This window comes from Dermacentor albipictus, chromosome 1 (assembly GCF_038994185.2).
Source record: "Dermacentor albipictus isolate Rhodes 1998 colony chromosome 1, USDA_Dalb.pri_finalv2, whole genome shotgun sequence".
NCBI lineage: Eukaryota > Metazoa > Arthropoda > Arachnida > Ixodida > Ixodidae > Dermacentor > Dermacentor albipictus.
Genome location: NC_091821.1, coordinates 469571357 through 469591396, shown reverse-complemented (window position 1 = coordinate 469591396; position 20040 = coordinate 469571357). Strand labels below are relative to the sequence as shown.

At 50.9% G+C, this 20040-nt stretch overlaps 1 protein-coding gene across 1 annotated transcript in view; it reads left to right on the top strand.

Annotated features, from left to right (window-relative positions):
• LOC139054835 (uncharacterized) overlaps nt 1-20040 on the top strand; it is a 124800-nt gene that overhangs the window by 72808 nt on the left and 31952 nt on the right. The window contains exon 5 of the mRNA XM_070532477.1: nt 11646-11897. The gene's annotated coding sequence lies outside the window, so the exon portion shown is untranslated. The remainder of the gene's footprint in view (nt 1-11645; nt 11898-20040) is intronic.

Here is a 20040-nt window from a genome sequence, read left to right as displayed (position 1 = left end):
GACAGGTGTCGCATGTCTTCACAAAGTGGTCTGCGTCCCGAAAACACCCTGGCCAATAGTACTCTTGCAAGAGACGGTGCTTAGTTTTCTTAACTCCTAGGTGTCCGGACCACGAACCCCCATGCGACAAGCGCAACAGATCCTGACGGTAGCACTGAGGCACGATCAGCTGATCGAACTCCACTCCCCTGCGGTCTACATACTTCCGGTACAGGACCCCACCTCTTTCCACAAAGCGAGCATTTTTCTTGGCGATACCTTCCTTGACAATCCAGCGTATGTTTTCTAGGCTGCCATCCTTCTTTTGCTCGGCTATCAAAGCCGACCGGCTGACTTTTAGCAACCTATTAAGTCCGTCTGACGTAGCCGCGATGAGCAAATCTTCAGATAGCTCTTCTAACTTTCCCGTGTCGGACATTTCCTCTCCAGTATCTGGTGCCTTCAACGCTACAGGCACAATTTTATTCAGTTCGGACGTGCTCTGAATATCAGCTTGCTGCGCCTCTGACCCTTTCTCATTATTCGACAATGTCGGCCCCGCAACTACCGCCTTTGCAGCGAGCTCCCGAACCTTCGATCTGGTTAAGGCCTGAACGCTAGCCTCACCAAACAAAAGCCCCTTCTCGCGCAGGAGGTGATCGGACCTGTTCGAAAATAGGTACGGGTACTGGGGGGGGGCAGCATAGATGACACTGCCGCCTCCGTCTCAAGTGCTCCGAAAGGACCTTCAATAAGCACTTTTGCTACGGGCAGACACACGCTATGAGCTTCCACGGCTTGTTTGATCCATGCGCACTCGCCCGTGAACATATCGGGTTCTACGTAAGAGGGGTGAACTACATCCATCGTAGCTGCGGAATCGCGAAGCACTCGGCACTCCTTCCCGTTCACGAGGAGGTCTCGCATGTAAGGCTCGAGAAGCTTCATGTTCTCGTCAGTGCTGCATAATGACAAAAACACGACTTTAGTTTTTGTTTCCGGACACTGAGCCGAAAAGTGACCCGGCTTCTGGCACGTATAACACACGCGCGCTTGCCTCGCCTCGAACCGCTTTCTGCGTTCGGCTTCGGCTGCCGCCGTCTCCTTACGTTCGGTCGGACTGCTTTCACTCGCATCCGCACTACGTGTGTCCCCCTTTGCTCTCATGGGCGTGAACTTCGGCCTCTCAAACTTGGAGCCAAATTCACCCTTTTGACCGTCCTTAGCTCCGCGAGCCCGACGCGTGACAAACTCTTCGGCTAGCTCAGCAGCTCTAGCCACCGTACTAACGTCTGGCCTATCCAAGACCCAGTACCGCACGTTCTCAGGTAACCGACTATAAAACTGTTCTAGCCCGAAACACTGCAGAACTTTCTCGTGGTCACCAAACGCTTTCTCTTCTTTGAGCCACTCCTGCATGTTTGACATTAGCCTGTAGGCAAACTCTGTATATGACTCGCTTTTGCCCTTCTCATTTTCTCGAAACTTCCGACGGAACGCCTCCGCTGACAGCCTGTACTTTTTTAGCAGACTCGATTTCACTTTGTCGAAATCCTCTGCATCCTCTCTATTCAAGCGAGCGACTACGTCGGCCGCCTCGCCGGGTAACAAAGTGAGCAAGCGCTGTGGCCACGTTTCCTGAGAGAACCCCTGCTTCTCGCACGTTCGCTCAAAGTTAACCAGGAACAAACCAATGTCCTCTCCAAGCTTAAACGGCCGCATCAGGTCAGTCATTTTGAACAATACTCGTTCTCCTGCACCGTGTGCCTGATTTACATTACGAGCGCGTTCCATCTCTACTTCGAGACGCTTCATTTCCAAAGCGTGTTGACGGTCGCGTTCTTCTTTTTCTTTCTCTTTTCGTTCTTTTCGTTCAAGCTCATCTTTCTCTTGTTGCTCTCGTTCTATCTGTTGTTTACGTTCCCGCTCATCTTTCTCTTGTTGCTCTTATTTCGCATTTTTTGGTTTCATGATCTCTACCACTGTGGCATTCTCGTACATACAGTTCGTTCCGCTGCAGGCAACCAGTCATCACACAGGGCTCGTTGCACTGCTCCCGGATGGTCGTTGTGCTGCTCAGCATACAGTCAACCGCATATCTTCGCTGCTGGCCTCCGTTGTCGCGATCCCACCGCTGCCACCAGATATTTGATCCTCACCGATGGCACCGGCTGTTGGTATCCCACCGCTGCCACCAGCTGTTTGAACCGCACCGATGGCACCGGCTGTTGGAATCTCAGCGCTGCCACCAGCTATTGGAACCTCAGTGCTGACACCCGTTGTTGCAACCGGACCGTTGGCGCCCGTTGTTGCAAATGGGTCGCAAGCCCCAAGGGTAGCGTTGGCCTGGCGGCCTGGGGCACACTGGAAGCATCCGAAGGTCCCAGCAAAGCATGAGGCGACTGCTAACAGAACAACTTGTTTATTCTAGCATCGCAAAGAGCGGGCGGTCAGGTCGACCGAAGTAGAGAGACGGGAGAGCACGTTAATCAACAGAAGAAATCGGAGCCTCTCTCCTGGCGTCCGGGGGCAGCTGCTCTTATACTCTTGGCGTCGCGGGCAAGAAGGAAGGTCACGGGACGACACCACGTGACAGCGGCGACGGACGGACTGAGAGACACGTTGGGACAAGGAGGTGACGCATCAGCCGGGCTGGCGCCGGTCAGACCTCCTCGCTTCACACTGGGGGAGCTCCTCTCCCCGGCTGCCGCGCTTTGACAAGCGTGGGCACACACACACACACACGCACACACAAAGACACGTGGCACTGAACATGCCGGGACGCGCTCGGCGGGGATGCGTCGCGGCCGCTCCGAACGGGCCAAAATGTCCGCCGCTTTGAACGAAGCCCCGCCGTCCGTTGAATCCGCGCCGGCTACACCGCGCGTCATAGGCGAAATGTAACAGATGGGAGTCCACTCGGAGCTACCGTAGTGTGCGGACGTCAGGTTTGGAGCTCCTGCGTCAGCAGCAGACGCTACAGCGTCTCACGCGCTCTTCCCCGCTTCCTCGCCCTATTCCGAGCACGACAACGGACGCTTCCTGCGACCTTCCACGGCGACGTCAAGATCACCACCGATGCAGCAGGGACGCTCGCGGCGTCTCTGAGCCGTAGTGCTCGAGGTAAGCCTCAGCGCGTTCAGGATTGGCGTCCAGGGACTGCCGACCTTGTCCAACACCGCGAAAACCCGTTGACCACGATCATGGATGTGGAAGCTACCAACGGCGACGATCTAGCAACAGAATTAAGGATATCCAGAAGACCCGGCGGACGGATCATGGCTCACTGCTCGCGGCCGGCGGAGACGCCGCGCCGACGATAAGTCTGACCTAGCAGCCCGCCGCCAAGAGACGCAGCATTCGAACCAAACTGTACCACGACGACCCCAGAGGCCGCCACCTCTGCCCATTGACGATTTTAAAGTCATCCTGCGCCCGAGAAACGGTCTCACATTCGGTGAGTGACCTCGCCACACTCTGACTCGCGCTGTCGGCATCGAGGCGTGCCTCAGGGAACAAGAGGTCGACGAACTTCACCTACATGTTCAACCAAAACAGCGCCCTCATCAGCACGCCAAGTGAAAGAATAGCGGCCAACCTTAACTAGATGACATCGCTTGCACTTGGCCCGCATCGCTACCCCATCTGAACATACATCGCCTCCCCCGATAATTCCTGCAAAGGAGTCGTCACGGGTCCCGACACAGGGACTACATCAACCGAACTTTTAGACCACCTGTTGGCACCTGGGGTGGAAATCCTCCATGCTCGCATGATGGGGCGAACAACCACGGCCATCATAACATTTGCTGACCTCAGGGTACCGCGCTACGTTAGGTATTATGGCGCCGAGTACCGATACTACATACACACCCCAAGGGCCCAGGTATGCAGCGTTCGCCTCACAGTGGGCCACCGTGCGGACGTCTGCCCCACGCCAAGCATCAAGCGCTGCACCACATGTGTGACTGAAAACCCGTCCACCACCGAACCACACCAGTGCCAGCCCCGGTGCCTGACGTGCAAAGGGGATCATCCGACAACCGATCCCAGATGTCCGGGCCGGGCACGAAAGCCACCCAACAAGCAACGAGTGCGCCAGGAACTCGAGAAACAAAAACGAGAACAGCATCGTCCTCTGGCCCAATCTAGAGAGCGACGAAGCCGATCGCGGTCCCGTTCCCGATCTCGGTCCCGATCCCGGTCACGATCTCGAGCCGAGGCCCCTGCGAGTGTTCTAAGAACCGCGAGCAGGTACCGCCATCATCGTCATCATCATCCTCATCACCCCCGTCGTCACCACCACCAGTGGCACCACCACCGGCCAAGAAGAAGCCGCCACCACTACCGCAACAGCTACCATTAGCAGCGCCCGAAGGGCCAGCCGGACCTAAAGGGGTAAGTTGGGCGGAGGGCCCGCCACCTTCACTGCGCAAATACCCCTGACACTTATCCGAACCTCAGTCCCTACCACAAACTCAATCCCAATCCCAGGCGCCTCGCGCGAAGATCCCTCCCCAGTCCACAACTGCATTGTGCCGCGACCTCCAGCAGGAGCTTCGAGGAGAATTGCACCGAGCTATACAGGAAATGCGAGAAAGCATTCTCACGGAGGTTAAGGAAATGATCCGAGCCGCCTTTGTAGACTTCCAAACCACCGTGCTGAAACCAATGCTACATGAAATTACTAATGAACTCAAGCAGAGCGTGAGAGAGCTCACGGCACAACCCCTTCCCCCTAAATCATCCTCCTCCTCATCTTCACTAGTCGCACGCGCTACACCAACCTCAGCGCCGTCACTAGCGACAAGCGAGCGCGCTCACCCGTACGTTCGCCCAGCCCAGCTACAGAATAATGGCGCCTGCAATGCAAATGCAAAATAGAACGGCGGGACTGACGATGTGGCAATGGAATTGCAGGGGGTACCGTTCTAAACGGGGCTCGCTGCAACAGTACGTTGCCGCATCGTCAGAACCGCCGGACATCATACTTCTCCAAGACCCGGGCCCCACCCTTGTAACTATCATTGGCTACGAGGCCATTAGGGGCTCGGACGAGGCAAAAGTGTGTGCGCTTATGTCCAGGAAACTCACCTATACCCATACTACTCTCACGTCAGATATCCCTCATCAAATCATCCAGGTTGTCCCCGCGGACACGAGACTAAATAGCCTGTACATCTTAAACGTATACAGTGCACCTCGGGCTCGGTGGGACAATTTTCAGTATCTACTCTTGGAACTCATCAGGTTGGGCCCGGTGTCCGTGGTGTGCGGTGACTTCAATGCCGCACACGTGGCCTGGGGCTATCGCAGTAACACACCAAAGAGCACCCGGCTTTGGGACCTCACATATAAGCACCGATTCACCCTCATAACATATCATACCCAGCCTAGTGGCCAGGGAAATAGCGTCGAGAGAGACACTTGCCCGGATCTCACTTTCACGAGGGGGGTCCAGGGCGAGTGGCTGAACACTGGCGAGACGCTGGGTAGCGATCACCACATTCTCATCATCCGCATCAATCACACAAGTTACAATCGCCCTGAAAAGAAAATTTGCATTACAAATTGGACCAAACTTCGCGTAATCCGTAAGGATCGAGCCACAGGAGATGAAAGCGCCAAAAATTATGCCAGTTGGCTCAGTGATTTACGCACTGATCTAAACAAAACGACTAGCCGCATAACCACGACGACAGAGACCCCCGAGGTTGACCCGCATCTCCAACATCTGTGGGACGCGCGCCGAGCTCTCACGAAGCGATGGAAGCGGCAAAAGTTCAATCGAAAATTGCGCTACAGAATATCCCAAATTACAAGAGCAGCCCAGGAATACACAGACCAGCTAACCAGTGCTAACTGGCAAACGTTTTGTGGTAAGCTAAGTGGTACGCTGGGCACCGCGAGAACGTGGGCAATCCTTCGGTCGCTAATAAATCCGACAAACACGAAATCCCATAAAAACCGGCAGCTTCAAATTTTCCTACACCAGTATGGAGGAGACGGAGACCAGCTCCTGAAGGACCTTGAACAAAGGTATCTCTCCCGTGGCTCTATGCCAAGCTATCCGGACTATCCGTATAGAGAAGGAAGTGACCCGCTAGGCACTGACGTAACTGTCCAAGAAATCAAAGCCGCACTCGCAGACATTCATAGGAACACCGTAACCGGAGAGGACGGGATACGTTATACTCTACTGCGAAATCTCCTGGAGGAGGACCTGGAAACGCTCTGTGCTATGTACAATCAGCACTGGCACGCCGGCACTCTTCCTCTAGAATGGCGACGTGCCGAGATCACTTTCATGCTCAAGCCCGGAAAACCCCTGTCGATCCAAAATTTACGGCCGATTTCCCTCACATCGTGCATCGGAAAGCTGCTTGAGTATGTAATCCTAAAACGGCTTCAACCTGCCTTGGAGATGCAAAATTTCTTTTCCCACACAGTTTGGATTTCGCCCCCATTTGTCCGCTCACGATGTTCTTCTTCAGATAAAAGAGGATATCGTTGACCCCCTCCCCATCAGGGCTCAGACGAGAGCTCTTTTGGCGCTTGATGTCAAAGGAGCTTTCCATAACGTTTCCCATGGTCTCATCCTTGAGAACCTGGCCCACTCCCACTGTGGCTCCCGTATGTACAATTACGTGCGAGCCTTTCTCAAGGACCGAGTAGCCACGGTGGGAATGGGCCCATATCGGTCAACAGACATTAAAGTTACCGGAGAGCGGACACCTCAGGGGTCGGTGCTCTCGCCGACGCTATTCAACATAGCTATGGCGAGACTACCCCAGATACTGGAGAAGGTTGAGGGGCTATACCACGCGATATATGCTGACGATTTGACTGTCTGGACGTGCGCCGGCTCGGATAGAGACATTCAGGACCGCCTACAGACGGCGGTGGATATAGTGCAGGCGTACCTCGCGACTGGAGACATCGAATGTGCGCCAAATAAATCAAAACTATTACTAATGCGACCGCGAAGCAGCTATGAAACGCCAATCCCAGTGATTGAAGTGAGAATACAAGGCATACCAATTCCCACTGCACAAAGGGTCCGAATCCTTGGTTATCACCTACAATCCAATGCCAAAGCTCACTTCACGGTAGATCTCCTTGGTCGACAGTGCGAGCAAATCATTGGTATGATGAGGCGCGTTAGTAACCGCCGCTCAGGACTCAAGGAAGCCGATATGCTGCGATCGGTCAAGGCATGCATTATCAGCCGGCTAACCTATCACCTCCCATACCCCAACCTGACACTCTCTCAGACCAACCGTATAAACACAATTATTACAAGAGCCGTTAAACAAGCACTCGGAATTCCTGTATATGCTTCCACGGAACGACTACTTGCTCTCGGGCTACACAATACCATCGAGGAACACATCGAAGCGCACAGAATGGCACAACTCGAGCGATTTAGACTGACCCCTACAGGCAGGCATTTGCTCGCACGGCTGGGCTACCCACAACATTCACCCTCTACGAGAGAGCATGTCCCAGTCCCATCAAACATACGAACCTTACTCACCATAGCGCCCATACCGCGCAATATGCATCCAGGACATCATAATGGTCGCCGGGATGCACGTGTTAGATACCTTCGGAAACTCCTCAACCACCAGTCGGAGGGCACCGTCTATTATACCGACGCTGCCCACTATGCTCTTGCGACCAGAAACAAAGAAAGACAAGTGTCGGTGGTGGCGGACGATCAAGGTAATATCGTCACCTCGTGTAGCGTCCAAACCGAGGCTACGCTCACAGGGGAGACGTTGGCCATAGCCCTCGCTTTCAACCACATCGTCGGTCACATAGAAAGATCACCCAAACACGACCACATCATCATTACAGACTCACAAGACGCATGTCGAGCCTACCTCAGGGGTCATATACCTCAGGAAGCCAATCGCGCTCTCACCAGCACACGTAAGCCCCCCGCAATTCCAGGTCCCTCAGTACCACGCATCAGGCTGATTTGGACACCTGCTCATGCCTCACTATCGGGCAATGACCGCGCTCATGCGGCTGCCCGAGAGCTAACCTGCCGGACACCTGGCAGTGAGGCGAGCAACCCATATCAAGCCTCCCAGAATTTGCCCAACACATACCGGGACACACTAGACTTTTACAGACTAGGGCGCTTGCAATATCACCCTCCTCCCAAATCCTTCTCCCGGGATGAAGCCGTATCCCTGAGACGGCTTCAAACCAACTCGCATCCGAACCTCCTCTTTCTCAACAAGCTCTCCCCAACCTTATATCCCACAACCTGCCCAGGGTGCGGTGCACCACCGACGACGTTCCACGTCACGATTGAGTGCCAAAAACCACCTAAGGACATCCCTCTTCTACAATGCCCCCAACCAACATATGCGCAGTGGGAGGCGATCCCCCGTCGCTCCGAGCCTCAGGTCTGGCTGGCCCTGATACGACGAGTACGAGCGGGAGCGACAGCCATTGGGGCCCTGGACTGAGGGCCCCAACCACATAAATCCTTTCACTTTATAATAAAGTTTCTTCTCTCTCTCTCCGGAAGGATCGACGGTCTCCATTCTTGACACCCCCGCGTTGCTCCTGCGTGAGCATGTGGCGACTGACGATCCGACCTCTGACGGCGAGTTCCACCAGCGCCTTCGACAGCTCACTACTTGCCCTTATCCTTGGCACTGCAAGGACCGTCCATTCAGCATGGCAGAGATCGAACATGCCATCTCGCTAGGAAACCCTCGTGCGGCGCCGGGGCACGAAAGCCTCACAGGCATGTTTGTCCACCAGCTGTTTCAGCAGCATCCCTACTTCTTTCTGTCAGTATTTAACATTACTCTCAAACTGGGTCACTTCCCCTCCTGTTGGAAGGTTGGCAGGATAATTTTCACACTGAAGCCTGGTCGTACCCCTCACCTTCCATCCGCATATAGGCCCCTTTTCATGAACTCGCTTCTCGGTAAGGTCCTCGAACGCCTACTAAATTCCCGGCTATACCATTTCCTGCACTCGAACAATGTTCCTCACCCCCACCACTTCTGATTTACACATGCTTGTGGTGCCCTTCAGGCGCTTTACGCATTACGTCAGTGGCTGTGCGCCCTGAAATCCACCAAGACTCCAGCCGTCCTGATCTCATTAGACTTTACAGGGACCTTCGACAGCGCGTGGCACGACGCGGTTCTCTTCTTTTTCCGAAAACAGCGCTGCTACCCGGTCAACCTCTACAACCTACTCCAGTCCTTTCTGATGGGGCGAACGGTTGTCTTTCGTTCGAACGCGTGTGCGGTGACTGCATGCTCGTCGACTGGAACCCTTTAGGGATCACCGGTCAGCCCTCTATTATGGAACGTCGTCATCCATTCGCTTCTAGATTTCGACCTCCCCGAGGGAGTACACATACAGGCCTATGCGGACGACACCATTCTCCTCATTACTGGCACGTCGCGTTTGCAACTGCAGGCCTTGGCGGAATCGCTCCTTACCTTGGTCTGTAATTGGTCTCGACAGAACAAGGTCCAAATCAGTCATCCAAAATCTTTCTTTGTACTTTTTAACAACGGCCTCATTGGAACATCAAAGCGGCGGCCGTCTATCCGATTGGATGGCCCTTTTGTGGCAGTGCAAAGATCGCATCAAGCTCCTTGGTGTGGTCTTTGACGATAAACTTAACTTCTTTGCCCACGTCGACTATATTAAATATAAATCAGAGGTATTGGCTGTTCGATGACTAAATTTTATCCGTTTACATCGCACGCTTCCTCAGGCAATTATTCGCCGACTACACTAACAGGTCCTCTTGCCTGCAGTTGTATACGCGTCCCCAGTTTGGTGGCCTCCCTTTCCCTCCACCCACCTTACCACGCGTGTCCTCTCTGCCCAGCGGTCCCTTCTTGTAGCCATGACGGGCGCTTACCATACGACGCGCACGTCGGCACTTCATGTGTTAGCCAACTGTCCTCCCCTTACTGTGGAGCTGGATCGATTGGCGGCAGAGTTCTCCCTATTTACACTCCTACAGGTGACTCATTACGGGGTTGAAACTTTTTATCCATGCTTACTCGACTTCCCCTGTGACCCGTGGAAGGAGCACCCTAGTGAGCGCGTCCGGTTCCCCTTCATGCGCCTCACCCCTGCACAGGCAAACAAGCTTTCCCGGGCTCATGTCTATCATGTTTACACGGACGGCGCCTTCACCACAAACTGCGGCGGGCGCCGCGTTTGTAGCCTTGGATCGGGGTGGTCATGTCGTCCGTGTAGGCAAATACCGGGTTGTTAGCGCCTCTAGTGCATTCGGCACTGAGCTGTGTGCATTTGAGGACATATACAGCTACCCTGCGGCACAAAGTCTACCTGTACACCGACTGTACGTCGCTTTTGGTGGCCCTGTCACGGTTGCGCAGTGCGGGGGAGCAGATAAGGTGAGTCAGGAATGTGCTGCGTTTTCTGGCAAGAAACAGACCTGGTGTCCTGTTTTTTCACGTTCTAGGGCACCGGGGCGTCCTGGGCAACGAGCTTGCCGACACCGCCGCTTCGTCTGTGTGCAATACTGGAGCAGTTCGCACGAGCGCTCAGTCCATCCGATCAATCAGAAAACGGTTTTTTGGGATAGTCGCGAACGAGTGGCACGAATACTGGCAGCGGGAAGGGTGGGGCACCTGCCTCTACGCTTGGATGCCCAGTGTTCACTCAATTCCTAAATGGTTCCCTCCAAACCGCTTACTCGTTCACCTCTTCACGTGACATGGGCACTTTCCTTATTACTTGCGCCGATTTCATCTAAGTGCCACAAATTTGTGTACCTGTGGAGCGGAGTGCGAGGGAGAGGAGCACTATTTTACTATTTTACTACAAATGTGCTCTCACTCCGGGATCGAGCATGCGACGTCAGCAGTGTACCCCGCGATGCTACAAAATAAACGACACTGCGCATTCTTATTACAGTTAGCTCATGCCATTGTACATTCTGTGCCGGCACAACCCACCACTGTAACCTTTCCGGATGGCTCATAACTCCCCTTGTTCTATCATGGCTTTTTCATTTCATTTCATTTCATTTTCTTTTTCAAATCAAATGAAATCAAATCTTTATTCAGCATTCTTCCGCGTATGAAAAAAATAATGCTAGGACATGAGCAAAAAAGCTGCTACAAGCAGCTTGACGAGGCCCTTGTCCCTGTTTGATTGGCAGCGAAAAGGTTTTACACTCATTGTAAACACATATTGCTTACATATATGTATTGCATCTCATAGAAAAAAGCAAGACAAATGTATTCGCGTACAACAGCATCCCACGTACAAGCCAACATGTCTGAAAACATGTAGAGGAAAAGGAAGCAGAAAAAAAAACGCATTTCTGGCCCAATTTAGACCATTTTCACTCAGGTCGTACAGACAATAAAAGAATCATACAAAGGTAATACGAGAACAAGTGACCTGCAATATAATAGAAAACGTTTACTTTACATTTTTCCCTTCGCCTTTTTCCCCTTTCTTTTTTTTTAAGTTGAAGACCGTCGTTTGCCATTAAAAATTCTTTCCATTGTTTTCTAGTGATGGTCCTCGGATCTATATGCCTCTTTTCAAGGCTATTTAGCAGGAATGGTACACGGACTTGGCAGTAGCGACGAGCCTGTTCCGGACACGTTAATCACGTTCTGCCTGTGCTGCAGGTGACTGCCACGCAGCCGCACTGAGCGCCTACGAGGATCAAGCTCCCGGCCCACGCTGCGCGCGGAACCGTCAAGTTTGCATCGTCTACCACCAGGAAGGTGTTATCATCGGCTGCACCGGTGACCTGCCGCGTCGGCCTCTACGTCACAGCATCGGCAGTACAAAAGCACCTTCTTCGTCTTGGGCCCGACACTTGGCAGTAGCGACGAGCCTGTTCCGGACACGTTAATCACGTTCTGCCTGTGCTGCAGGTTAGTACCAAAAACATACGAATCGCTGAACTTTCTCTTTACGCTCGTCGCTCCTGCCAAGGAATTGTTCTTGTAAATCCTCGCCGACTTTGTGTTGCTTGCCGTCGTGTATGATCTTTCAGAATGGCTAAAGAAATAGGTAAAATGAAGGAGGAGATGAAGGCAGAGTTTTTGAAACTAAAAGAAGAAATGAGGGCAGAGCTGAAGGAACACCGCGAAGCAGTCGAGCGCCAAATACGGAGCGAGGTCCGTGAATTGAAAATCGAACAGCAAGCTTTGGCTAAGAGCCTTGAGTATGCTCACGGAAGCATTAAAGAGCTAACAAAAAAACTGAACGCTGAGACAACAAGAAATGCTAGATTTGCATCTGAGAACTAGGCGCTTCACACAAAGCACGCAGCGATGGAAAGCACGCTGCAAGACTTAGAAAGGCGCCTTGTTCACATGGAGCAATACTCGAGGAAGGCCAATCTAGAGATACAGGGAGTAATCAGGAAAGACAACGAATCTGTGAATGAAATCCTTTCCAAAGTTGGCTCTGCAATAAATGAGCCTATTGACGACGGTGATATCGAGGTCTGCCACCGCGTGCCTACGCGCAACGCTGATAGGTCTCATATTATTGTCCAGTTCAAATCGCGCACAAAACGCGACGCTGTGCTTAAGAAAGCGAAGGAAACTCGACTAACGAACAATGACCTTGGCCTTCAGAACACAACACCAGTTTACGTAAACGAACATCTTTGCCCCGCCCTAAAGAAACTACTTGCCATGGCTGTCAAAAGGAAACATGAATACCACTGGAAAAGCGTTTGGTCATACAATGGGAAGATTTTCGCTAAAGAAGCTGATGATTCACTCATTGTGTCGATAACGAATATAAATGATGTCAGCAAGATCTGTGCTCGTCAGGTTACCGGTACACCAAGCGAAGCGCCCGCCGACGTGCGAGGCTCTGCTGTGGTGCAGTGAAGCGAGTTCCGTTTCTGCTTGAAACAGCGAACACGCGATGAACTATAACGAGTTTTGCTTGCCACACACAGTTCACCTTTATGATTTATCGTGTAAATCAACCCTACACATTAATATACGTTCTGTCAACAACAAGCAGGACTCCATCGCTTTCTTTTTAGACCAATTTTCTTTCAAGTTCAGCATAATCATGTTTTCGGAGACCTGGTATCAAAATGATTCCCAAATATTAAATCTAGCCGGTTACAACGCTTTCTACATAAATCGGAATAGTAAACGAGGAGGTGGAGTTGCCACCTATGTTACAGATCGAAAAAAATGCGAAATGGTTTCAGAATTTACCAGAATCACCGACGACTATGAAATTCTTACTCTGGTATGCAAAAAGCAAATTTTCTCCGTTATCTATCGCCCTCCGATAGGGGATGTGCTGCGTTTTTTAGATTTATTCGAACAGTTGCTAGATTACATAAGTAAGAACAACTATTACCTAGTTTGTGGTGGGGACTTTAATTTAAATATCCTGGACCAAGATATGTCTGTTCGTGAGTTGAACACCACGCTGTCTTCTTACGGTTTTGTCAACTTAATTACCTCTGCAACCCGAGTAACACAATATAGCGCTACTGCGCTTGACCTTCTTATTACCGATATTGACACTACCATTTGCAGTGCTGGCACAGTAGCATCGGATTTAAGCGATCATTGCCCAGTCTTCCTTATTTACTCCTCTTGTTCCGCGGAAAGGGATGCCTGATCTGAGCCTTTGATTGTTCAGCGAGTTACACAGGACAGGCTCGTATCATTTAAACAAGACGACATGAACCATGATTGGTCATCTGTGTTTCATAAAACCAATGTAAATGATGCGTACACAGAATTCCTGCAGGCTTTTGTGCGCATTTACACACGACATTTCCCGCTCATAGCGATGAAGGTATCTAAAAAGATACGGAAGCCTTGGGTGACTCAAGAACATATAAACATGATAAAAAATAAAAATCGCCTCTATCATTCGTTTTTGCGGACGCGTTCAGAAAAAACGCTCAAACAATTTAAGACATTTAGAAATCGGCTTAACACAGAGTTGCGGCGATCCAAGATAAACTATTATCAACACATTTTTGGACATATTACTCGGCAACGCCCTGATGTTGCTTGGAAGATAATAAATTATGTTCTCGGTCGTAATACCAGTATGCCTTCTATCAAAGCGTTAACTGTAGGCTACCGTGAACTTAAAGGCAAAGAGCTTGCAGACTATTTTAATACTCACTTTGTTAATGTAAATGTAGCCGATAATAGCCCACCAGACATCGGCACACAATATAGCAATTTTGTTGACAGTATATTTCTCGAACCAACTAACGAACATGAAATCCACAGCACGTTCATGATATTGCGAAATAGTAAGGCTCTAGATATCGACAACATCCAAGTTGAACCCGTCAAACATGTTTTGCCGGTCATCACTTCCCCACTTACTTACATCTTTAACTTGGCGATGGAGAGTGGAACTTTTCCCGATGCCATGAAAAAGGCTAGAGTATCAGTAATATACAAGGGGGGACACAAAAACAATGCATCGAATTACAGACCAATCTCTGTTCTATCTGTTTATTCTAAGGGGTTGGAAAAAATCATATTTTCACGATTAACGAAATTCTTCGACATAAAAAATGTAATAACAGATTCTCAATTTGGCTTCCGAGCGGGAAGATCTACAGAATTAGCGTTATTATCCTTAAAGGAAACCATCCTGGGAAACATTGAACAACAATTGTATACAGTAGGTCTTTTTTTGGATTTTAGTAAGGCTTTTGATTCCATTGACCACGACGTTCTTACGACAAAGCTTACTCAATACGGGATTCGCGGGAAACCTTTGGCCTTGCTTGAGTCATACCTGCGTGATCGACAGCAATGTGTCTTTATTAACAATAACAAATCATCTTTTTTACCCGTCACGCACGGAGTGCCTCAGGGTAGCGTACTGGGTCCACTTTTATTTAATATTTATATTAATGACATTGTCCTAATAGACACCGAAATTAAATTTATGATATACGCTGATGATACCACTTTTACTGTCTGCGGTTCTAATTTAGATCAAACACTTATGAAATGCAATGAAGTTCTCAATAAGGTGTCTTTATGGTGAAACAAACGGACACGATTAAATGAACGTTTTAGGTTCAGACAATGAGCTGGAAGTGATTTTTCTCGATAATCATTCGCTACACCAGACAGACCCTGCCCGCCGGTGGGGAATTGGACACGTCACGCTCGGAACTTCAGTTAGTATCTCGTCATGTCCCCAGCGGCAGCGATGGCAGCGCTCATCCTGCAAGGCAGTGAAGTGTAGGATGACTTGACGGGGGATGTGTTCATTCGCTGCACGTCTCAGTCACTGACGATGGTGGATCGAAGCCTATCCTCGGGCGACTGATAGAGGGGATGTTGCGCCAGCGATACTTTCAACGAGCCCCAGACATTTTAAATGATGTTGGCGCCCGGGGATTGAGGCGGCCGCTCCAAGAGAGTGACTGCGCGCTCTTCTAGCAGTTCTTGCACAGCACGAGCAGTGTGGATCGGCGTCCTATCGCGTTAGAATATATAGTCGCCTTCCAGAAACGGGCCGTCAAGAATGTATAGAATCAGTACGTCGTCTATGACTGCCATGCAGCGATGAACTTACATTCGAGGCGTATCAGTGGGCGTCGCGCAACGCTTAGCAAAGAATACCGGCTCCTTTCACGCAGTAACGATGTGATCAGCGCCCTGCACCTGACAGTAGAACGTTTCTCGACAATGCGGCCAGCGTGCGCCGCCGTAGCAGACGACGCCGTTCAAGATCCCGCCCCTCGAGCATCTGCGCGAGCTGCTGCGCTTCGAGTTTTCCCCTAAATGTGAGAGAGACTGTACACCGCCCTTCGAAGGAAATGTCCAAGCGCACACCACGCGCGGCGCGAAACGTGCCCAAACACGCGCAGTGCAGGAGGCAATCAAGGCGGCGCGAACGAGAGATGTGAGAGGGGTACCACCGGCTAATAGAATTTTGCTCCGCATGCGGCGCTCTCAACGCCGGCGCAGCAGCGCCGCTCTCGGTGCCGTTCTTGTCTATAGAGGTGTCGTTTTCGCCGACGTGACGTAGCGTGCGCGCGCGTGCGTTACGTCGGACTATAAACGGCCCTTTAGTGCTCGAGCGACGTCGTACCATGCCGAGCTGCACTTATCGGAAGCCCAAGCCACAGGCGATTGTCCGAGCTCTCGCAAGATGGCCCAGTGTTTATTGCGAGAGCAAATAGCATAGCCATCGGGACTTTTCCTAACGGTGTGTCCCAGCTTTCGCCTATGCTCTCTCAGCGACGTGCTATAGGCGCCCTCGTCTGCACTTTTCGACCTTTGGTCCCCACACCGCCCCTTTGGGCAGTGTTGGCTGCCGCCGGAGACAATAACGTTTCCGTTAACTCGGGGCAATGCTGTGTTCTTGCGTGCATCGCTCGGTAGCCGCTCGCGAACTAAGCTCGCGCGCTAACGGCGACGGTTGACGCGGCCCTTGGACTCGCTAATCCCGAAGCCGCGATGCTCGGTGCTCCTGTGAGACCCTTCGACTCCAGAAAGTGGACCCCCTCCATGCATGGTACACATCAAAACCCTTGCAGGGGCGTCTGTGTCAGCAGGCGTTTGGTGTGTTGCTACACCACTTAACCGAGCACACGAGGGTTGGACCCTCCCGCGTGTAGCCGTGCGTGGCTTAGCCATGTCCGGGGTGAAGGGGACCCTGGGGGTTGAAGCGATGCCGAGTGTTAAGACCTTTAAGGCACCTCGACGGAGGCGACACACCTCTTTGGCCTCCGCTTCACGTACCGTACTCCTGGGCTGACCCACCCAAGGGGAATGAGCTGGTTGCCTTTTCGTGTCCCCCTCTCCGAACTTTTTCTTTCCTGTATACTTTCTCTTCTGTTACTTCTACATTTTCGTAGGCGGCTTGGATTAACTTCGTGGATATACCCTCTCTTGGGTATGTTATATTAGGTTATAGCAGAAATGCACGACTGCCGTCTGCAGCCTTACATGTTAACGGCTACAGCGTCCCCTTGTTGGGCTCCGTGGTGGGTGGCCGCCATTGCCGCAGAAACTGACAGAAATGTTATATGAAAACCTGCTTTTCCACGTCTACTTTATCGTCACCCTCAAAGGAGAGGACGCACCGATGAAATTCTAAGCCTCTTCAAAGCGAAATAAATTTTCCCCCACTTTCAAGTTGTACACAGCGAACAAACTGAAAAACCAGCTAGACCCGTATCCACATATCTTGTTGCAAAAGGCTTGACTGATGCACTTGGCCCAGGCTATGAGGTCACCAAAATGGTGAGAGGGGACCTCCTGCTTGAGATCGGTGATAAACAACAGTACAAGAAACTAAAACTTTTGACATTTGTAGATATTCCTGTTACGGTTTCCCATCATCGTTCTATGAGCACAGCACACGCAGTAGTATCTAATGCAGATCTCATCAACTTGGCCGAAACAGAATTATTAGAGTGCTGGAAAGAGCAAAATGTAACCAACGTGCAGCGCATCATTATCAGACGATAAAATAAAGTAATTCCTGCAAAGCACCCGATCCTCACCTCTGCCACTTGCGATCTGCCACAAACCATAGAAACTGGATACATAAACGTCGCTTTCAGACCATACATCCCTTATCCAAGAAGATGCTTCCACTGTCAAAGTTTTGGCGACGGATCGTAGAGCCGCCGTGGTGGACTCACATGTGCGAAATGTGGAATCCAAGGCCGCGCCTCAGACAAGTGTAAAGCGACACCTCACTGTGTAAACTGAAATTATCACCCTAAAAGTACAACAGAACATCTCTTTCAAGGAAGCACATAAAAGGTGCTCACCATTCTACACCGCAACGTATGCCGATGCGACGCGTGAAGGGACTGCGCCGCACCGGCCTTCGCCACCTGACCGGCCCGCTTACAGCGAGTCGTTGGCTGCGGCACCCCCCGCTCCTGTGGTGGCTCCAGTCAAATCTGCTCCACCCATCAAGGCAGAGGCTAGCTACCCGTGTACGTCGGGCCTCAAAACCACACCTCACCAGGCGAGGTCTGACAACGCGCGGGCATCCAGTGCCTCCCAGGAGGCAATGGACACAACACCAGCACGTTTGGTGCCGAAAAACCGGCGTGGCCCTCTCCAGCTCGCCAAAAAGATACACCCGTAATGGGGCCAGAAGACGGCCCTGTTACCTAAGGTACACCACTACACACCTGAGCACAGAACATTTCTCATTCTAATAAAATGGCTGTAAAAATTATTGATTGGAATGCCCGTGGCCTTCTAAACGACTCAGGAAACACACTTGGAAACGTCAGGTACAAATTTCCTAACGCAATACACATTATTTCGCAAAGGTTGTGACGATGGCCATGCCGCGTCTGGTGGCGTGGCTATTATAGCTCAGAGGTCAGTTCCTTGCCAACGATCTTCGATCTAAAGTAGAGGCAGTAGCAGTTAGGGCAATTCCATTCGACAGGCTGGTTACGGTCTGTTCACTCTACGTACCACCATAACATCGTTTGCAACTAAGGCAAATTGAAATGCTTGTCAATCAGCTGCCTGAGCCATTCATTTTAACTGGTGATGTCAACGCCCATAATACGCTGTGGGTCGACTCGTGCTGCGATGCAAGAGGGCGTACTGTAGAATACTCTTATGTGCCGGTATGTGCCGGTGCGGTTCTTTCGAATAAAGAAGAACCCACCTTTTATAGTACTACACGTGAATCATATTCTTCAATAGGCTTAACCACAGCCTCTGCAGCTGAAATGGCGTACTTCGATTTTAAGGTCCTGAAAAACTTACGGAAGGGACCATTTTCCAATTCCCTTAAATTTAGCAAAATGAGCTGATTGTCCTCCACAGATTCCCCGATGAAAATTCGACTCGTCGTATTGGGAACTGTTTCAGGAGATTACGTATTTACAGTATGATCATTTGATCTCTTTAAACGTAGATGATGCTGTGCCATATTTGACACGTTTTATTATGACTCCGCCGAAGAATGCATAAAGCAAACTAACGGACTTGTTAAACGTCGTTTGCCTTGGTAGAACAACGAATGCAATGAAGCACGGAAAAACAAAATAAAGCTTGGGGCCTGCTTCATGACTCTCCAACTGCGGAGAACCTCATTAATTTCTTGGCAAGACCACAGGGCAGCAGAACACGTCGACGTGCTAATCGAGAAGGTTGAGAAAGGTACCTATGTAGTATGAATTCGTACAAGGATGAGGGTAAGGTGTGAAACCTGGTGAACAAATTACAGGGCAGGGGGGAAACAACCGATTCCTTTAATAAACGCTCAAGACGACACCATGAAAGATCAGGCAGACTTCCTGGGTAAGCATTTTCAAAATATTTCTAATGCATCACACTATGCGCCAACATTCCTAATGTTCAAGGAACGCACAAAGCGCGAGCGCCTTGAACGAAAGTGCGCATATAATGAACCTTACAACCGTCCGTTTAGTCTCGCTGAATTCAAGGCTTCTCTCAGTTCCTGCAGCAACTCAGCACCAGGTGGTGACCGCATAGTGTATGCAATGATCAAAAATATGCGCCCAGAAACACTGAACACACTTTTGTCTCTTTACAACACCATGCAGGTATCTGGGAACATTCCATAGTCGTGGAAAGAAGAGATTGTCATTCCGATTCAGAAGCAAGGCAAGGACCCGCATTAGCCAGCAGTTATAGGCCAATAGCACTAAAGGCTGTATCTGTAAGTTATATGAAAAAATCGCAAATCGGCGTCTAATCGCTTTCCTGGAAAACAGCCGTCTGCTTGATCCCCTTCAATGTGATTTCAACCCGCCGTGGTTGCTCAGTGGCTATGGTGTTAGGCTGCTGAGCACGAGGTCGCGGGATCGAATCCTGGCCACGGCGGCCGCATTTCGGTGGGGGCGAAATGCGAAAACACCCGTGTAGATTTAGGTGCACGTTAAAGAACCCCAGGTGGTCAAAATTTCCGGAGTCCCCCACTACGGCGTGCCTCATAATCAGAAAGTGGTTTTGGCACGTAAAACCCCACATATTATTATTATTATTAAAGTGATATCAGGGTGGGTAGGTCAACAGTAGACCACCTTGTTCCCAT